The sequence below is a fragment of the Aptenodytes forsteri genome, unplaced genomic scaffold (assembly GCF_000699145.1).
Source record: "Aptenodytes forsteri isolate BGI_AS27 unplaced genomic scaffold, ASM69914v1 Scaffold242, whole genome shotgun sequence".
Taxonomy (NCBI): domain Eukaryota; kingdom Metazoa; phylum Chordata; class Aves; order Sphenisciformes; family Spheniscidae; genus Aptenodytes; species Aptenodytes forsteri.
The window spans coordinates 3,738,905-3,759,601 of NW_008795253.1; positions in this window are offsets into that span (position 1 = coordinate 3,738,905).

The window sequence follows — 20,697 nt, forward strand, 5'->3', positions numbered from 1 at the left end:
TTCACTATTGACGGAAGACAAAAAATGTTTTCCTGCTAATCCTAGCAAAAGAAATAAGTTGAGGTATTCCAAGGTACTTTCTGAAATTAAAAATTGCATTTATTGTCGGCTTTGTTCATGAGTGTTTTGAAAGGCATCTATTCTATTTCAGCTGAAGGATATCGTGCATAGCAAAACCATGAAATTATTAACTAACAACAGCCTGAAAAATGTTAGATGATTATACACTGTCATAACAATGAGTTTTATCTAACACATGCAATAAGTATGCAAAAAAAAAAAATCCAAAATCTATTTCTGTTAGTTTTTCTATGATTTACACCACTTAAAAGGCTGGTTAATTCACAGAGCATTATCAGGACAATTAGAGCAAAGTTGTTTTGCTTTCACCAGACAAAAATCCTGATAAAATTAGTTGCTTGAACAAGAAGATATGAAATCTGGCTTATAAAGGAACTTTGAAACCTTTGTACAAAAACCTTAGGAAAAAAGTTTAAACTGATCACGGGCTTTCCATCCTGGTGCTTTGTTAACCGTTGAAAAGGACCTAAGGAAGGAATAACACTGAAACATAAAAGAAAGGTCACTTACTGAATAAGAGTTTGAACCTTTATTTTTTGGACAGCTTTTTAAAGATGCTTTTCTCTATGAACCAACACTTGCACGTACACATAAACACTGACCGCAGCATGCTGATACTGATTGCAAGTCTTCCCTGTGGCAATTCAGGCTGCAAGATAAAAGAAATAAACTGCTGCAACAGGTGGAGATGTTTGATTACATCCTCCTGATTTTGTAACTATTAAAACATGTAGTTTTCTGTGGTTGCAGGGCTTTTCAGTTGCTAGTGCTCGATTTCTTCTCTTTTGCCTGCAACTTCCATTTCTCCTTATAACCTTCATATTACAGTTCTCACTTGTTGTGCATTTATACATTCTTAGTTTTAGTGAGTATTTCCTTCAATTTGTTCAAAATCTACTACCAAGATAATTTTCTTGCCTTGACATAAATGTATCACCCTGACATAAACTAATTGCTCACTGCTCTGCAGCCTGGATAAACATCTCTCTCAAACTTCCCTCCCCACGTCCCTCCTCCAGCAGCAATATTCCCTTCTTGCCTTGTGGAAACTCTCCATAATTTAACTGTATATCATTCATTACACTAGTTACCTTAATATAAGGGTGATGTCTTCCTTTGTTACCTTGGTGAGCTCAGCTTTTCATCACCCAGTTCTCTGAATTTCTAGCTAAGACTTTCACTCTTTCTACTCATATCACTGCATGCACAAGGAAATGAGAACTGGAGCATGTTCTTCTTTAGCCGTCCCTTTAAAGTCTTCTGTTTGTGCACTGAACTATAACTAGATTGAATTTTTACTTAGAAACGTGGAGAGCTGTGAATGGCATGAATAAAGGGATTTAAAGCATGCATTGCTTTGTATTTTATTTGTCTTTTATTTCTGCTTTTATCGGTGGCTCCTCATCTATCTACTGGTTGCTTAGGTCCCACTATGTGTGGGAGGACAAAGACATGAATTTATGTTCGCATGATACCTACTGCAATAAATCCAAGCTGACTCTGATCCTTAGGCAATACTCTCATACAGAATGTTTATAATTAACAAAATATTTTAAAAAACCTTCAAAACAATTACTAGAAAGAACAAAAGAAAAACTAGTTGCAGCTACTGAACAGGAAGAACTGCTTGATTTTAACATCAGCCAAAGAGCCTTTGCAGTGCCCTGTCAAGGGCTACATGGAGCAAACTCTTACGTTGAGCCTGACAGAGCTTTCAATTGTGAAGGAAGAACAGGTGCTGGGACTGCAGCTCTCACGCTCCTAATCCTTGTGCTTTGAGTCAGTTGTTTCCAAACAAGTCATAATTTGTTGAAGAGGATACTGTATCTCATTTTTCTCCTGCTTACTTGGTGCCAATCAGAAGAAATACATCTGACTTTTGAACTTCAGAGATCCTGGTATAAATCAGTTGTACCTTATTTGCTATACATAAAATCCCTATGGCTTTTTCATTCCCTATTACTAAATGTGTTTCCATTTAATGTTCAAAATTTTCAGCTAAACCAGAGTAAAGTAACCATGTGTGATAACATATACCAGCTTGTGTTAAAAGGAGCAACGAAAGGAATGTCAATTTTCAAGTGAATAAATGTGGGATAGAGTAGGTAGGAAGATCACTGGATATTGTAATGCTGGCACACAGGAAGAAGCAAGAAGCAGAAACCCCCTGCCCCAAAGGTCCTATCACTAATAAAAAAATGTATTTGCAAAGTCCCATTAGAAGAAGGGTTCTTGATCTAGGAGTCTTGCCAGAGCAAATCTGTTCAGTTCAGAGAGATTCCCCAGGGATCCTGACAAACCACACTCTTGCCATACTACAATAAATTGTCCTACTGGGTACTGGTTTTTAGCAGGCCTAAAAGCAAGCAAATCCACTTGCTATTTTCTTTTACAGAAGGCTCTAATAGGTTTTTTTTTTTTACTTTTCTTTTCCAGACCACTTCCACTGTTGACTGCGATTAAATAAAATACCTTGGACTTTTTTATTATTACAGTTTGTCAATTGTCCTCATGCTGCTCTCTTCCCTTCTGATAGCCCATTCACACATGGATCTCAGCCATCTTGGGCACAGCTGGAAACTGTTGCCAAGGATAAATTGAAATTCATTTTGAGTTCCTCAAGACTTCTTCAAATTCTTTGTTTCCCAGTGGAACGCAAAGAAGCCACATTTTAAAGAAAGTAGTAATTTCACATTGTTTCTTCAGAGTGCTCACAACATGCCACTTCAGACTAAAAGCCACAGTTAACTCTTTAAAGTGTGGAAATATAGAGACTCGGCAATAACTCCCAGACAATGGAAATAAGGCAGACACAATAAAGTAGAGAAGTAACAAAACTCATTATGGATTCTTACACATACATGCACAAACCCAATTAGCACAGCTGCCTAATGTCAGCGGCTAGAGACAGGAGCCTTACGGTCTAAAATGCTATCTGCAAAATTAAATGGTTTTTGTTGCTCAGTTTAAAATCAGGTGAGCAGACATATAACCATATCTATATATGGATAAATATATGTAGTTATATAAATTCTCATAGAAATACTTATGTCATACTAAAAAATCCAGAATGACTACATATATTTTTTTATTTTTACATTTTTAATAATACACTTTCTAATTAAGACACAAACAAATAAATATTATAAGTAGATATACAAATCTGTAGTAATTTCTTAAAAAGAACCAAATAAAAAGAAAAATTTATACAGCCCTTAGCATATAATTCTCACTTTATGTTTGAATAAAGCACTTGATTTTTCTGGTCTAAAGTAAATCCAAGCAGGAGAAGTAGTACTCCGTTTCTTATTATGTCCCTTAGCTGTTCATGCACAAAATAAAAAGTAATTTATTTCTAAGAAGGTTACCAGATGCCTAATAGCTAGGTGGAGAAAACCTCTTGATTGTTGTTTAAAACTATGGAAGCAAGATATGAGTAACAGTAACCTGTTCAATTTGCAGTCCTTTTTGCTTTTGGAATTTAACTCCAAGAAATATCTCAATAAAATAAATAGTTCATTGTAGGTCTTGTTTTACATAGAATATGGTGTGATTTTAACTCAATGGAACAAATCCTTAGTACTGTTGAACAAAATCCACATTCATGAAGATTAATACATGATTATAAGCCATTTGCTTCTGTGTTCTGTACTGATAGTCATCAAACTATGGTTAATTACTATTACTGTAGAGTGCAGAATACTTGAATGCCAATTCTTGTGTAAAAGTTCAGTAACAGGAAAAGCACATAAGCAAATACTTCACAATCCAAATCAGTAATACAAAGGTTCTCAAGCTTTTCCATTTTATCACCCAATACAGAAAACGATAAAATAACAGATATTATTGATCTATGTAAATGAAGTAAAATGGATGAGATGTGTTTTTTAGAAATGAGTTAAAAGAGAAAGCAATGGTTTGGCAAATGAGCACAGGAACTATAGGCTTGCCAATGTGACGCCCATCCACAAGAAGGGCCGGAAGGAGGATCCGGGGAACTACAGGCCTGTCAGCCTGACCTCGGTGCCACGAAAGATGATGAACTATAGGCTGCCAATGTGACGCCCATCCACAAGAAGGGCCGGAAGGAGGATCCGGGGAACTACAGGCCTGTCAGCCTGACCTCGGTGCCACGAAAGATGATGGAGCAGCTCATCTTGAGGGCGCTCACAAGGCATGAGCAAGGAACTGTACTATGGATAGTACAAGGTAGCTTGTAAAAAGGTACAGAGACTGCTTTGGAAGAGAAAGAGTAGAGCTAGTGTCAGTTGTTAAAGACTGGTAAGCAGAATTAAAGCAGTAAAATCATAGAGTGGAAAATTATTTGCATAGAAAGTATCTTTCATTTATAGTCTTGGACATGTATTGACAAAATTATATATATCAGAATTTGTAATACAGGACAATACCAATACAGAAGGACCAATAGTTCTCACATTATCTAATAGGAATTAAAGAAATAATAACAGAACTCGGTGACATAGTATATACTGAAAGAAGCAGTAGCAAGGGGAGGGTCCAATTTTAATTTCTTTTAAAAAGCCCATGCACATCCAATTCATCTAATTTTATTCACAGACAGCACAAATTTAAAAAAGAAATCCAGAATTAATCAGAATTCTTGTCACTAATATGGAAGAATGCTCCCAATTCAGACAGTAACTTCCCAACTATGGCATTTTTGCAAAAGTTTCCGTATCTTTTTGTAAGAGGCTGCAACAGAACAGCCTTTCTATCTGGCTGACTTTATTTACTTTTAAAGAAAAGAACCCTCCTAAGTATTTCTTTTGAAATAATAATAAAAAAAAAATCATATTAAAACAGGCATAGAAACACCAGCTGGTATTTTATAAAGAATGCATAATTCAACAGTTTTCAAAGGTCTACTGGGAGATAGTGAACAAAGTGTTGCTGGTGACCTATAGAACTAGGACACTGGGGACACTGACAGAAATTAGATTTGTTTAAAAAGGAGCAGTAATTTTTTCAGATATTATTGTTTCTGATACGAGTTTCTAATGACGATTTTTGTTACTTGCATGTACATTCCCTTATTAAGAAATAAAATCTCTCTACTGGTTCTGGTGTCCTCAGAAACAAGAACAAACAATAAAAATAGCGATACAAACCACAGGGTAAACATACTGAAATAGTTAAAATATTATTTTCAACAAAACAACCAGGACTTTTCATATCTAAGTGTGATTTTTAAATTGATGCTGCTACTCTAAATGTAGGGTGTTACACCAGGGATGTTTGCATGAAAGCCTGATCCTGTGAGTAGGACAGAAACCTCCCTGAAAATGCCTGTTTTGCTGACCTGTGTCACAAGGAGGCTTAATAGCCAGCTCAGAAAAGTAGAGTAGCACTCTCTTTCTTTCATTTTTCTTCCAGATCACTTAGTGTTAGGGAAAACACATCCGGGGAAATTGGCACTCTGGACAGTCAAACCCATTTGAGTGGCTGCATTCCACTAGACAATGATACAGTCAGGCTTGTATCATTCTGTCTGCAATTACCTGTGAAGGAAATCTGAGTCCTGAAACTTCAGGAAATTACTGGCGTTCAGGAAGTGGGCTATCTGTAAGAATTTCCTTTGAGATACCTTCTCCTAATAAAAGAGCTTGGACTGACTGAGAAAAAGAAGATACCTAATAAAACACCTTTTGGCAATCTTTTTGGCAACTGTTTGGAATAAATAATCAATGATAACTATAGTAGTGCTAGCTAATTAAGCTTTTAAAAAAAAAATCTGTAGGTATTTGGTATTACTTTTTCATGAGTGATTTAGCAAGTTCTTTTCTTTTCAAAGTGTCATTCCTATTTATAATTACTGATTTTTAGAAGCTCTTTACACTGTTTAATCCTTGTAACTAAAAACTGTAATGCTTTTGCCATCTATAGCACTAGTATTGGACAACTGCACATACTTGCTAGCTAAATTAAAAAAAAAAAAGGAGGGAACAGGATAAAGAGCATTGAGAAAGCAGCCTGATCACCCATTGGTCAGTGTCAGAATCGATAACCGATTTATCATAGCACTTTATTACTGTATAGCTTAATGAGTTCTTGAGATCAAACCTGGTTATTTTTTAAGGTACAATATACCCCAAATTAACATCTACCATTTTTCTTTCTTTCCTTGAGTAACCAGTGACACAACCGTTATTGGCAGTTAATTCAGAAATAAAATGTCATTGCTCAACACATATATATCCGTAGACATGTTAGCAAAATACTATTGAAACTGTTTACACTAATGTGGCTTATTTTTGAGACTGAGCTAATAGATCTGGGAGGACAATAATCTCCCCAGAGTGACAAATGGCTGTGAGAAAGCAGTGGATAATAATCTCTCCTGCTGGCAAAGCTGTAGCTGGAAGTGATTAAGCCTTTAGGGTCCTACTGATGTCAGGGTTGTTACAGTTTCTTTTGTCAGGCAGGATAACTATCTGATAAAATTAAAATAAATACGTATCATTAGCAGTCAGAAAATACATGCACCGAAATAAACAAGTGTTTACATTTATATACAGAAAATCCATTCCTAATTGCTCTTCAGTTCTGAGTCAAGCACTGTTTGAAACCACCCTGTTCAAAAGAATTTTATCTTTTAATCATGGTTGCAGGGAAGACATATCAAAGAAAAGAAAGCATATTTTCCAGTGAAAGCTTTGTTCCTGCGGTATTTCTGAGTTGGAATGTTATTTTTATATTCTTCAAAATATTATTAAGAATATGCACCTGGGGAATTAATCTTCACAGACTTTGTAAAAACTTTATTTATTATTGTTGTTAAACATTCCTTACACAAATTTGTCGGACTAACATATCTCATTTGGCATTTGATATTTTCATCTCATCCCCTCAGACAACGATGCTACTAAACAAGATGCTGCACCACTTCTATCAAAACCCCTCCTAAACTGTCTTTAGCATATAATACCCACTAAGTGAATTCATAACAATAGCAAAAGAAACATGTTATTTTCTCCCCTCGAATTACTAGTTAATACCTTCTAGACTGTGAGCTTTTTCAGATTTGCAGAAACTTTATCTTTGTGCCTTATATACTGCAGGGCTCATTACAGCTGAATAAATGAAATTCTAACAACCACTTAGTTAAAATGGCCTTCACTGGAAAATGTGTGTTTAAAAGGGCTCCTCTCCATTCTTAAAGGGCTTCTTTAAGAGGTGGTTCCAACTGACAATATTGTATTTCAAAGCAATGTCAGCAATTCTTTTAAAACAATAATGTGAGAGAGAAAATTCTGTCCAAGCTTAGCTTAGAGATCAGGATTACACCTCTTGGGTGCCACATTTGAGACTTGTTACAGCAGAAGCCCAAGATTCTTAAGATTATCTTCTGAAATATTGTTAGAATTTGTTGAAATCTCACTTAGTGTGAAGTTTGTAAGACTGGTTCAGTAATGCTCTGACCTTACTGAAGAACCATGCAAGACTAAATCAAAGCCTGCAAGTAGCACACACAGCTTCTATCCCTACAACATTGTCTTACACAAAAGCAGTAATTCCAGGAGCACAAAGCCAACAGCAGCAACAGCAGGAGAACAAATAAAAAAAATTGGCAGTTACTTCCAATATGATAAAAGAAAAAACAGAGTTTAGAGTTTCTCTTTAGCGTTAGGGTCCTGCAGAGCACATTCACATTCTTCACAAACATAGCCCAATGTTCTCCAGGTTGTTGTGATTCTACTCAATCAAAACAGCTGGACGGCCCTAGGACACTTCAGGATAAATCTGTCTGAAAAGTTCAGATTTGGACAGAACTGGGCCTAAGCAAGACAGAAGGTAAAGGAGCAGCAGTCTTGTGCCTTCATGGAAGTGGCTTGAATGAAAAAAATTTCTGTTCTGAAACCTTCTGAGGATGCTCATCATTTTGTACACTAGAATTATTTAACCAAGGAACGTTTCTGCAGACTAAATGGAACTAGCAATCTAATGATATTTAAAAAGTCAAAGATGTGGCTTTATAGGCTAAAAGCTATGCTGAATTATTAGCTGGATCTTTCATGAGAAACTTAGGGAAAATGATGTCAAGGATGCAGAGAATGTGCATAAATAAATTCAATCTTACATAAGACAGAAATATTATCTAGCATGACTCCCTGCTACAATTACTGGTAGAAAGAGTGGGAATGTCAGAAGTTTACAACGTGTTTAATTGCAAGCACAATGACATTCTCACAGCTAATATGCTGAATAACAAAAGCATGATTTATTTATAATGATAAAATCATATTATAAAGTCTGAGCAAATTAAGACTTTAAGGACTGTTAATTTACTGGGGTGGTGAGTATTTTGGGCATTAAGACAGCAAAGCCTTGAAGCATATAGATTTTGCTGGATTGGGGGCAGAATGCATATCGCCTTTCAGGATTAAGTTATGGGTTGATGATGAGATCTCACCTCCCTTTTGACCTTAAGAATGAAAAGTCATCAGGAAAAAATATTCTGGAAACTTAGGCCAGTTAGTCATTTTATTCTCTAAGCTGTTCCTGATCAACTGAGCCTTACTCTTTATCTGTCCGTATTTCTACAGAAAGACACTGAAATCCACTGCTAGAGATTCTGGTCTTATTCAAATGTTCTTTACTGTATTTTAAATGTTAAAAAACCCAAACACATAAGAGGAGCTGTTGTAAGAAATTCTATCAGTTCTAATGAAAGAAATACAAGTAGCATAGTAGAGTAGCTACTAGCGCTGTTATTTTTTTCCAGATCCCAAATCCAGGGGCAAATTTTTTGAGGTAACTGGAAGGCTATCCTCCTCCTCCTTTATTGCTGGCTACTTGGAATATACACAGTGTTGTGATGACAGAGAAATTTCCAATCTAACCTCTTCCTTATGAAAGCTGCAGTCCAATATCCAAAACTGCCTGCAGCTGTGTTTTGTTCAGCAACACCTACTGTGCAAAAAGAAACACACCAAGAAAAGGGTTTGCTTTTTTTTCTCTTTACTAAGTGTAACAGCCAAAAGCAAGAGAAGAAAAAAACTATATGCTATATGCATACATTTGAAGCACTGGACTGCTTAAATTTGAACGACCCATGTAGTCTTGGAAGATATTCCATGACTACCTAAAACACAGCTTCTTTTCACAGACAGAATATCAAATTAGCCTAAATTATTTCATTAAAAATGTCAAAATGGGACTGTAATAGGCTTTGAACCCTCTATAAAAATTTCTGTCTTTCAGACCGCTATTGGGTGTTTTCCATTACATTTCTTTCTGTACTACAATAAGAATCATGCTAATGATCTGAAATGAAAATGTGCCCCAGGGAACATTTGATTAAAATGTATAATATTGAGGAACAATGATTCATCAATAATCATAAATTTATAATACTGACAGCAGATTAAATTGTATCATTTTCCAGCAAGCAATATACTCTCCAAGAACAGGTGGATTTGAAGTAATTCCTAACATTGAATTATGTAGACAGAAACTATATGGAAGAGCACATGGAAGCGACCTTTAGTCTGATTGAATATCACATCCTATTACGCATACATGTTCATAGAGACTGAGGTATCTTCACTGACTTAATACATTAACATCGCTTGAGTATCACTATTGCATATCATTGTCTGTGTAACCCAAATGAGTGGAATTACTCATAACTTTTAGAAGCTGCATAAAAATGTGAGAGGCAGACACTGGGCAGATATAACCCACTGTAGTTACAATGAAGTCACTAAGGCTATGCTGGTTTGGATTTGGTTGCTAAAATGCAATTATAATACAGAACTGGATCTGTATTATAGCACTCTTGAGCAGGGGGTAAAAAAGGGAGTAAAAAGCACATTCCAAGATGCATAAAATAACATCTTCGCAGTAGAAATTTTACCTTAGCTGTTAAAATATGCTAACCAGAAAGGGGTTTTTGCATCATTTAATATCACTTATAAGATAAACCATTTGCATTTTTGTGTAAATAATAATGCAGGCATTTTGTTTCAGTACTTCAGCTGAAAAAAGTTGATGGAGCAAAACTGCAAAAAAGGCCAAATATTCACATCAAGTCATTAATATTGTAAATACTTTGAGCTGAGCTTATTGATGATATCAAAAGCAGGGAAAAAACATATAGCTGCCTATATGGCATAAATGGCTGATCTTGCTATGATTAGAGGGCTTTTCTGCCCAAAACTTACATCTACTCCAGATGATCACATCCCAACACCAGTAAGTTACATGAAATAACCACACAGACAGTAAAATTAAAATAACTGTTCTAGCAATTGTTTGGGAAGAATTGGAAGCACACTGGAGACAGGATTAGAATTCAAAAAGATTTGGACGAATCAGAAAAAATAATTTTAAACCCTCAAGAATACAGGTCAGTCAAGACAAGTGCAAAGTGCTCCCTGAAGAAAGAATGACTTGGCAAAATTAGTAAAGCTTCAGATATGGGTTTATGTCAGTGTCAGGGAACTGTTTTTCAAGGACACAGACCTGTAGAAGTGAGTTCACAAGTAAGTATCAGGAATGAAAAGGACTCTAACAGAAACCACTTGAAAAAGCAGGGGGTTTTGGTCTAAGAAGGATAAGACTGAAGGGAAACAATATGACAGTCGTCACTCTGTGCAAGGTTGTCACAAAAAGGAAAAGAATCTTCTAATATTTTTTGGGTAACAGACAGTAATAAGCTTAAGTTTCAGGAAAGATTTATAGTAAGTTTTTTTTTAAAATCATCCTAATATAATCAGTCAGATTTCCTAGGCATGTTGTGGGATCATAATTGCTTTAGTTGTTTCAAAACATTTGTCAGAAATGGCTCAAGCCTTAGAGCTAGGCAACAGACTAAATGACCACCTGACAACCTTACCAGCTTTGTTTTTATGTTTCTATGAAAAATGACAATACCCTAAGAAAAGCAAATGACCTCTCATAAATTATAAACCTCTTTCTCTAAGTACAGCCTATCAATGATCTTCAGTTGGGTCAAATGTGACTTTGGATTGTTAAATCTTTGAGGCAGGGATTGTGCATCTACTTGAGTCTGTGATACGTTAGCATAGCCGTTGATAAAAACAAACTAACAAATCATACCAGTAACCCTGGTTCTGAAGAGGCTGGTGTAGTGCTGCAAGTGAGCTCCCAGCAAAACACCTACACAAGTTCCTGATAATGGGCTCCTTCCACCTTCATCCTCTCCAGATACTTGGATAATGGGTGGTTCTGACTATTTAGTATTCTGGTAAGTTAGTCATTAGTAAACATTTATCAAGAATGTTTTATCAACTGCAGAAAGGAATATAATGGTATATAACATAGATTTAAAGAAGATACCGAGATTTCTAATTTTACAAACATACAGAACTATTGAATCATGTCAGCCTTCATGAAATCAGATACTTTATTACCTGAACCTAATCTGACTAACGCTTGCTTAAATATCCTGTCACTAACAGCTGCCTTTGAAATCAAAGCCTTTCTGGTATTCTTTCTCATTTGGGGTGTCTTCTTAATCAGCATCAGAAAAAAAACCAGTTACTGATGACCCAAATAAGGACAAAAAAGATGCATTTGGGTAGATACATTTTAAAAGTCTGCATACTATTTTCTTCAATATGTATTTCTGTGCCTCTGTGAAGAATAACCACTTAGGAATCAGAATTGCTTTTAAGTCTAATGAAACAAAACATCTGTATGCAAGATCAAGTGCACAGTTTCAATTATTAAAACAACATTCCTTCTGGCTTGTAGGAACGTTAGTGCTGCCTCCTCCAGGGTAAAGGATGGAGACAGCAGTTATTTACTGGTGTCTGAGTTTTGTAATGTTTCTCTTCAGCACTTAGAAAATCTAATTTCCTGTGAATGGGGTTTGTGTTATTATCCATCACAACCCTTTTGTGCTGGCTCCTCACTAATATTGCTCATAACAGCTTGGACTGATAAGATGACTGTGGTCTTTTCCAAGAACAGATGCTTGGACCCAAATCAAAACAGATACTAGTCAAACAATATGTGTTAGGGCAGTACCAGCAACACACAGCAAGCTTTCTCTTTTCCGTTCTTCTCTGACTTTAATGAAAGATCTTCTTTATCTAATTTGTAGTGTTCCTGGAGTATAGCCCTACTGCTGTCACCAGACTGTATTATTAGTAATTTAACTGTGCTGAAAGCTGAATGAAAGCAGCTGTCAATCGAATTCTAAAATTACCCAGTTATTTGATTTTTCGGTGCCATACAGTGGGAAGCATACACCAGCACTTTTGTGTGTGTAGTAGGCAGAGATACTATTTTTTCACGTCTTTCCATATATCTCTTGCAACTCGGAACCAGGTATTTTGATACTGAGATCTGTGCTCTGAATGATTAGAAGCACACAAGCAAAACTGAGACATACAAAAAGTTTAAGTACAAAATGCATGCAAACCCAGTCAATTCTGCTTAGTTCTGAAAGATGAACCAATTTACACAGCAAGTTAATTGCATAAAAAAGGCATTTAAACAAATTTTGGTACCACTATTGCTTGTTTACAAGGTGGCAGAACAATATGTTGCTTTCAGAAAGCAGAAGATAATATGCAATTCTGCTTTTGTTTTGTTTTGGGGGTTTTTTGCAGCTCTTTGAAAACATTATTACAGTAAAAGTTACAAAATGCTTTTTAAGCCTGATTAACTACAAAATGCAAATTGTATTAGTAAAGAATTATTGATTGAAGATTTCAGCAAGAGTCTTTGAAAGCTGGACAACTACCAGGTTGTTAGCCAGAGAAGGTTTTTCAGAACACTGGGATAATTTTTTTATACGGATAAGAGACTTAAATTTCCCAAACTGATGATCTTAGAGGTTTGAGTTCTGAGCAAAGAGCTACTTGGAGCTGGCTAATAACAAAGCTCTTGGCAGGGTATTTGTGCAGGTATTTCTGACTTCTCTGGAATATAAGCACTTTACCTCCCATTAAATCATTGACATACTATGGTTAATATTCTTTGTAGTCAGAAAGAAATCATCATTAGTAATTGATACATGAAAATATATTGGAGACATTCAAAAGAAGTAAGTTTATGGAGATTCTCAAGCACAGGACAAGGAGAAAACCAGAGTTTGAGGGCAGAATACAATACTTCTCATCGCATTCAGCCTTCTATGCCTGAGAAACCCTGTGCATTTAAAGTCAGGCCCCTATGAACAGGCTATAGATGGGGCTTCATATAGTATCTGCAGTGATTTCAGCAGAGCTCTAGACCCGATTGCTAGGTCCTTAAAACTTTTGAAGTCTCCTCTTAGTCTCCTTCTATGCAGCTCAGCTTTGCAAATATTCATGTCAGCCGTGTGAGTGCCACTGGTTCCTTCTCAAATGTCTGAAGCACTGGTGGCTTCAGACGGGGAGATGGAGTGGAGTGGTACAGAGGTCACACTCAAAGGAAATTTTACTATGGTGTCTAATTTAAGAATTTGAGCATGGGAATGATATCAGGGAGGAAAATCTTAGCACAGTTTATCCTGTCACAGAAAAATTGTATTTTCATGTCTGTTCCCTTATGCACTTTTACAGCAAAGATGATATCTAAATCCATTTATTATATTTAATTCATTACTATACTTTTTATACATAACTGAAATCGACATAGCCAGATAAGCCACACTCTTTCCTACAACAGAATTTTCCTTTTATTTAAAACATAATGTCATAAAATTGTCCCATCAAAGTGAAAAGCAAATATCGATTGTATTCTTCCATCTCAAGTTGACATGGAAACAGAAAATGATTTTCTGCTCAGTCTATCTTACTATATAGCACAAATGTAATACAATGGGAGATCACCATTAGGTGTGCTTTCAATCAGTACAGCTGTATTCAAAACTTCTTTTTTTAACTCTGGGAAGAGCCAGACAATTCCTTCGTGTACGATATACAGACTTACACTGGTGGCTGTTAACAGAAAATGGCATTTGTTCTAGTCTTCAGCGGTACTGTAAAAAGTGATGTAAATTATAAACCAAGATGAATGGTTTAACAGAGGGCTAACTTTAGAGAAGATTCTTGCCATTTTATTGTTATTTTCTAGACCCTACTCCAGAATTTCATGTCTCTGGATGGATTCCCGTATTCACAAAAAAATCCTGGTGAACTGAAACCCAACAAATATTTATATAATGTCTTCCTAAAGATGACTTTCCAGGAGTCCTAACTGATATCCTGCGCAAGCTGTTGGCTGTTGAAATGAGGTATAGGATCAACCAATGTTGGTTAGCAGGGACAGAGTTCAGAACAGAAACTTCTTATTCATAGAAATAAGTAGCTTGTACTTCCCTGATAATATAAAAGATTTGAAGTCCTTGACAATCTTTGATTCATGGTGTCCATGAACCAACTAATATACCATTGACAGAGTTGCAGGCAGCTTTTAAAACTAATGCAGATGAGTAGAAATACAATGGGAAAAAATAATTTATTTTTCAAAAATTTTATTAAACTGTCAAAAATTCCAAGGAATTCTCTAACAAACCAAATTAATTTATCTCTTTTAATTTTTGTCAACATATTTTTTGTATATATTTCATTTTCTGAGGAAAATAGCTTATCTGGTAAATTACAAATTGACCAACAAAAGCAAACCGTGAGAACTAAAGATTTCTTTAAAATTTTACTGTAACATTTTTAGGGGGTTGCTTTCCAAGTGATGTTCACTTCTTTGTTCAGTTCAGTTTTTAGTATTTCACTTTTTTTCTTACTTTTGCATGGTTTAAGCAACAAAATGCAGCTTCACAAGTAAGGAGTATGTGAGGAAACCAGAAGTCCCCCAGAAATCATATGCCTAAGCAGCATGTTCCATTAAAGGCAGTAGGATTTGTGCTCTAACAGAATCTGTCTCAAATATGGGGAGAGAAGAGCAATTCCCTGAAGTGGGGTGATGGCACATGTCTGTGGGAGTAAGAAAGGAAGAAGATATGAGAAATCCAAGGAAATTCTGATTTCGTGAGATAAGGAGGAAGGGGGTGCAATTTCTCCATGCTATATCACAAAACATAGTATTAGACACTGGGAAGAGAGGTTGTAAAGTTCTGTTCTCGCTGCCTGGGTAAGCCCAGCAGTACCAGTGTGTTGGATGTGTCAAGGCACAGGAGTTGTGCTAAAGGGACCCCAGGAGAATCGTGCACAGCACAACACAGCAGCTTGTGACACCTCTTCCCTTCCCACACTGCTGAACCTCACTGCTCTGCAAACCTTTCCAAGGGCCTATTGATCATGGGGACCCCTTACAATTACTGAAAGTGATTGCTGTGTTGTGAATATTTGTTTATTTCTGCTCCTTTGATACATGGGCTGAAACTGGGAGTTCTCCACCTTGCAAGACAATCTGTTCTTCATTCTTCTGACAGCAGAGACACAAACTATTATAATAAAATAAAATAAAATAATCAAAAAGGAGAACCTTTTATTTAAAACATCTGCAAACCAAGCTTGCTCCCTTCTCTCATCGCTTAGTTAGAAAAATACCGTCAGGGATGCTTGTGCTTTTGCTGAGATCTAGAAGACGTGCTTGTTAAAGGCATTTTCTCATCCCTGAGAAAAATCAGGATGTTTCTGATTATATACTCTCTGAAGGAGCTCTTCTGCTCTCTCCGCTGTTTCTTTTGTACTGACTTTTTTATTCATTTTACTATAATGACCGAGACTGATTATTTTGCTGAGTTAGTGTTTAGCTAAATCAGCGAGCTGAACTCACCATGAGCTCACACAATCCCTACTTTCAACATGAGAAAGATAGAAAAATGCATGGCAAGAGATATACTTGTGGCTGGACATCCTCATGGGATCCTCGCTTTGGTATATCTAGTTCACAGTTAGATCAGATGTAGCATATTGTGAAATGGCACCCTAATGATCCTTTTAAAGGCATTAATGACCATTTAGTACTAAAGACAAAGTTATAGGCTATATTAGGTGTGAATGGTATGCTTTTACTCATATTCTAGTGGTCTGATTCTTCACCTTATTCTGCAGGAGAGACTGTTCCCTACAATATCTAGCTGAGAAATAATGGAAGAAAGAAAGGTATCTGAGCTAACACTATCAGAAGTGACATACCGAGATGAACATTTTCATGTGCGACAATCACTGTTTCTGTTAATAAGCTCTTCCTAGTTAGTATATGTGTACAGACAGAGCCCCTACGTGATAAATTTCGTAAATCAACACGTCTCTGCAACTTCAAGCTTTTCAGAGCTCTGAGGTAATTACAATGACTCTCTGTTCCTTTAGAATAAATAGTATTTCTCAAGAAAAAAACAATTTCACCCAAAATGTGGCCCTTGTGATCTAAGAAATCGTAAATCATTTGGGCAGCAAATATACTGAAACAAAACAAAACAAAATATTGCAAAACAGTCTCTGTGGGAGCTGTATGATGTGCATTAAAACTTTACTATCCAAAATCACTCTTGGTGTATTTCAAAAAATGGACACCCAAAGAAGATGAGGCATTCAGAATTGAAAAGCACTAAAACCATTCACCCCTAAGCCTCTGCTTTTCTGCATGCAAATTACTATACTTATCAACAACTGATGCTGAAAATGCAGAGGGCTTGAGCTATTTTCAGGCAGAAGTTACATAAATTATTGCCATTCTCATTTCACAATTTTGAGAACTAAGGAACAGAAATTATAAATCTCAATTTTAAAGGAAAACTTAACTGAATGGAAGAAACCTGTGTATTTTATGCGTTTCATTCTATAACCAGTCCATGAATTCTCACAAATTTAAATAGCTAATAGACACATTGTTCAGGCATAGTTAGGTACATTGAGATTTGGGTGGCAGCCCATGTATTTGCTTCAGATATCAAATCAATTGCATGTTGTTTTTCCAACAGGCTAGAAAATAGAAATAACTTAAGTGTTAATGAAAAAGCTACAGGTGCATGGATTTGGTCAACTAACAGACCTAAGAAGTTCTGGCACAAAAACACCTGTGGCAGCTTCATTAATGGCTGTTGCCATGGAAACACAAAAAAAGAAAAGGGAAAAAATTTGGGGGATAAAAAAAGATGAAAGCAGTGTATGTGACTGCCACTCTGTGCTTATCATCTTGGTAGTTTACAGTCAAGTTTATAACAATAACAACATGCCAGAATGTTTCTGTGATCTGCAGGTGGAAGCTACCCTGTCTTCCTTTGTTCTTCTTCTTATCAGGAAGGAAAGATGAACAGATCCTTTTTACTGGAGCCCACAAAGGTCGTTCAAGAACAGACCAACTCAGTATGTGAAGAAGGGGGTATGTCGGGCCTTTGCTTTATAGCACTTCAATAGCACTAGTAGGGTCAAGAACATGTCTAGCTTCATGGTAAATGCTTGGTTAAAGGACAGAAAAGATTATATGACTGTTACGTTTGAGTCTATGGGATTCAGTGACAAAGAATATATCCAGTTTCTTATTTCTACTTTTATTGGATTTAAATGGCAAGGTTTTGGTAGCGCTGGGGGGACTGCAGGGCCACCCCTGCAGTGCAGAGGACCCCACGGCACGGCAGGAAGATATTTCCTGTAGCCCATGAAGAGACCACGCTGGAGCAGGCTCCTGACAGGAACTGCAGATCATGGGAAGGACCCGCACTGGAGCTGGGAAAAAGTGTGAGGAGGAAGGAGCAACAGAGAGGAACTGTTATGGACTGACCACAACCCCCATTCCACATCCCCCTGCACTACTCAGCATGGAAGAGGAGGTAGAGGGGTCAGAAATGAAGGACTGACGTTAGTTTTTGTTTCTCAGTATCCAACTCTATTTTAATTCGCAATAAATTAAATTAATTTTCTCCAAGTCAAGTCTGTTTTGCCCATGATGGTAATTGGTAAGCAATCTCCCTATCTTTATGTCCATCAATGAGCTTTTTCATCATATTTTCTCCCCCATCCCGTTAGAATCATAGAATCATTAAGGTTGGAAGAGACCTCAAAGATCATCGAGTCCAACCATCAACCCAACACCACCATGCCCACTAAACCATGTCCCTAAGCGCCTCATCTACTCATCTTTTAAATACCTCCAGGGATGGGGACTCAACCACTTCCCTGGGCAGCCTCTTCCAATGTTTAACCACTCTTTCAGTAAAGAAATTTTTCCCCACATCCAATCTAAACCTCCCCTGGTGCAACTTGAGGCCTTTTCCTCTCGTCCTATCGCTAGTTACTTGGGAGAAGAGACCAACACCCATCTCGCTACAACCTCCTTTCAGGTAGTTGTAGAGAGCGATGAGGTCTCCCCTCAGCCTCCTTTTCTCCAGGCTAAACAACCCCAGTTCCCTCAGCCCCTCCTCATAAGACTTGTTCTCCAGACCCCTCACCAGCCTCGTTGCCCTTCTCTGGACACACTCCAGCACCTCGACGTCCTTCTTGTAGTGAGGGGCCCAAAACTGAACACAGTATTCGAGGTGCGGCCTCACCAGTGCCGAGTACAGGGGCACGATCACTTCCCCACTCCTGCTGGCCACACTAGTTCTGATACAGGCCAGGATGCCATTGGCCTTCTTGGCCGCCTGGGCACACTGCCGGCTCATATTCAGCCAGCTGTCAACCAGCACCCCCAGGTCCTTTTCCACCCGGCAGCTTTCCAGCCACTCTTCCCCAAGCCTGTAGCGCTGCATGGGGTTGTTGTGGCCCAAGTGCAGGACCTGGCACTTGGCCTTGTTGAATCTCATACAGTTGGCCTGGGCCCATCGATCCAGCCTGTCCAGGTCCCCCTGCAGAGCCTTCCTACCCTCGAGCAGTTCAATGCTCCTGCCCAACTTGGTGTCATCTGCAAACTTACTGAGGGTGCACTCAATCCCCTCATCCAGATCATCGATAAAGATGTTGCAGTGATACTGCTAATTACTAATCATTGGATATTGCTAATCATTTCCAACTACACCTCATTATTTTACTATAACAAAATAACTGGTATTCACCAACTGGTTCTCTTTGGCTACTTGCTCCACTGACAGACTGCTGTTGAAGCCTAAAATGTTAGTAATTATGTAACCACAGTGAATCAACAGTTTGGACTGAGAACTCAGCGTTGTCCAGAGGTATCTGGAAGATTAGAGAAATAAAGGAAGGGGAAACATTGACTAAAAATCAGATAGCCTGAAATAAGATGAGAGTGATGTTGTTTGAAGTCATCTGACCTTGCTATACTCCATTTTACTTGTAAGAAAGAGAAGAGCACATATTTATCTCATCTTGCTGATTTGGGAGGAACCATGAAATTTCATATGCTGAGCCAGAATAACTAAGGCATAGCCTTGGAAATAAGTACGCAAACTACACTAGGTCTGCAAGCTACAATATGGTCTGAGCTGAACACCACCTTCAACATAAAAACATGCTGTAGCACTGCAGCAAAACAGAACTTCTAAAAATCTCTTTTTAATTCTTACAGAAAGTATAAGGAAACATTCCTAAGGGAATCCAGGACATTCAGTTTGGACGTTAAAGATAATCACTGTTTCTATATGAAAATATGCAAAGATGAGTACCATAACTTATCAGTGAAGATTTTATAACACCTTCATAGTCCTAAAGTTTTTCCTCTGGAAAGGAAGCAACAGTTATTCCTCCTGAAATTCTCCTAAATTCCTCCATTGTTTTTAGTGCATGTTCTACCAGGGCTGTGCTTACCTGGAGGACAAAAGCCTCTAGCTAGCCCCAAATCTTATAGTAACTGCTTGTGAATTTGTTAGGGTAGCTTGAAGGCACTTGTTTCCTCCTAGCCTCCAAAGAGATTGCATTGTGAACAATAAGATCCTTTAGAAACTGTTGATGTTGTAAACACATGTCCTGAAACACGAGCTGATTTAAAAGAATATTTTGTGTTCATATTTTGTTTGGTTGTTTTTTATAGCTGGCAATCATCACAGCTTTAGTAAATGTCCCTTTGCTGAACACTTCTTAGGCTGTTGCTTTGGGTTTACTTACAAAGACAATGGTTTTTGAATTTTCAAAGTTTAAGTATGCTAAACTGTAAATGTGCTTTTCAGACTCCAGATAGTGTCTCAGGATATAAAGTCCCTCATACAGCACCCTATTTTAAGAGGTAAGCCAGGGATCAGGTTAGGAAAGCTAAAGCCCTGATAGAACTAAATCTGGCCAGGGACGTCAAGGGCAACAAGAAAAGATTCTATAGGTATGTCAGGGATAAAAGGAAGACGAGGGAAAATGTGGGCCCTCTCTGGAATGAAACAGGAGACCTGGTGACCCGGGATACAGAGGAGGCTGAGGTACTCAATGACTTTTTTGCCTCGGTCTTCACCGGCAGGTGCTCGAGCCTCACCGCCCAAGCCGCAGAAGGCAAAGGTGGGGACTGGGAGAATGAAGAGCTGCCCGCTGTGGGAGGAGATCAGGTTCGAGACCATCAAAGGAACCTGAAGGTGCACCAGTCCATAGGACCTGACAAGATCCATCCATGGGTCCTGAAGGAACTGGCAGATGAAGTTGCTAAGCCACTATCCATCGTATTTGAGAAGTCATGGCAGTCTAGAGAAGTTCCCACTGACGGGAAACATAACCCCCATTTTTAAAAAGGGAAAAAAGGAAGACCCGGGGAAATACAGGCCAGTCAGTCTCACGTCAGTGCCTGGGAAGATCATGGAAC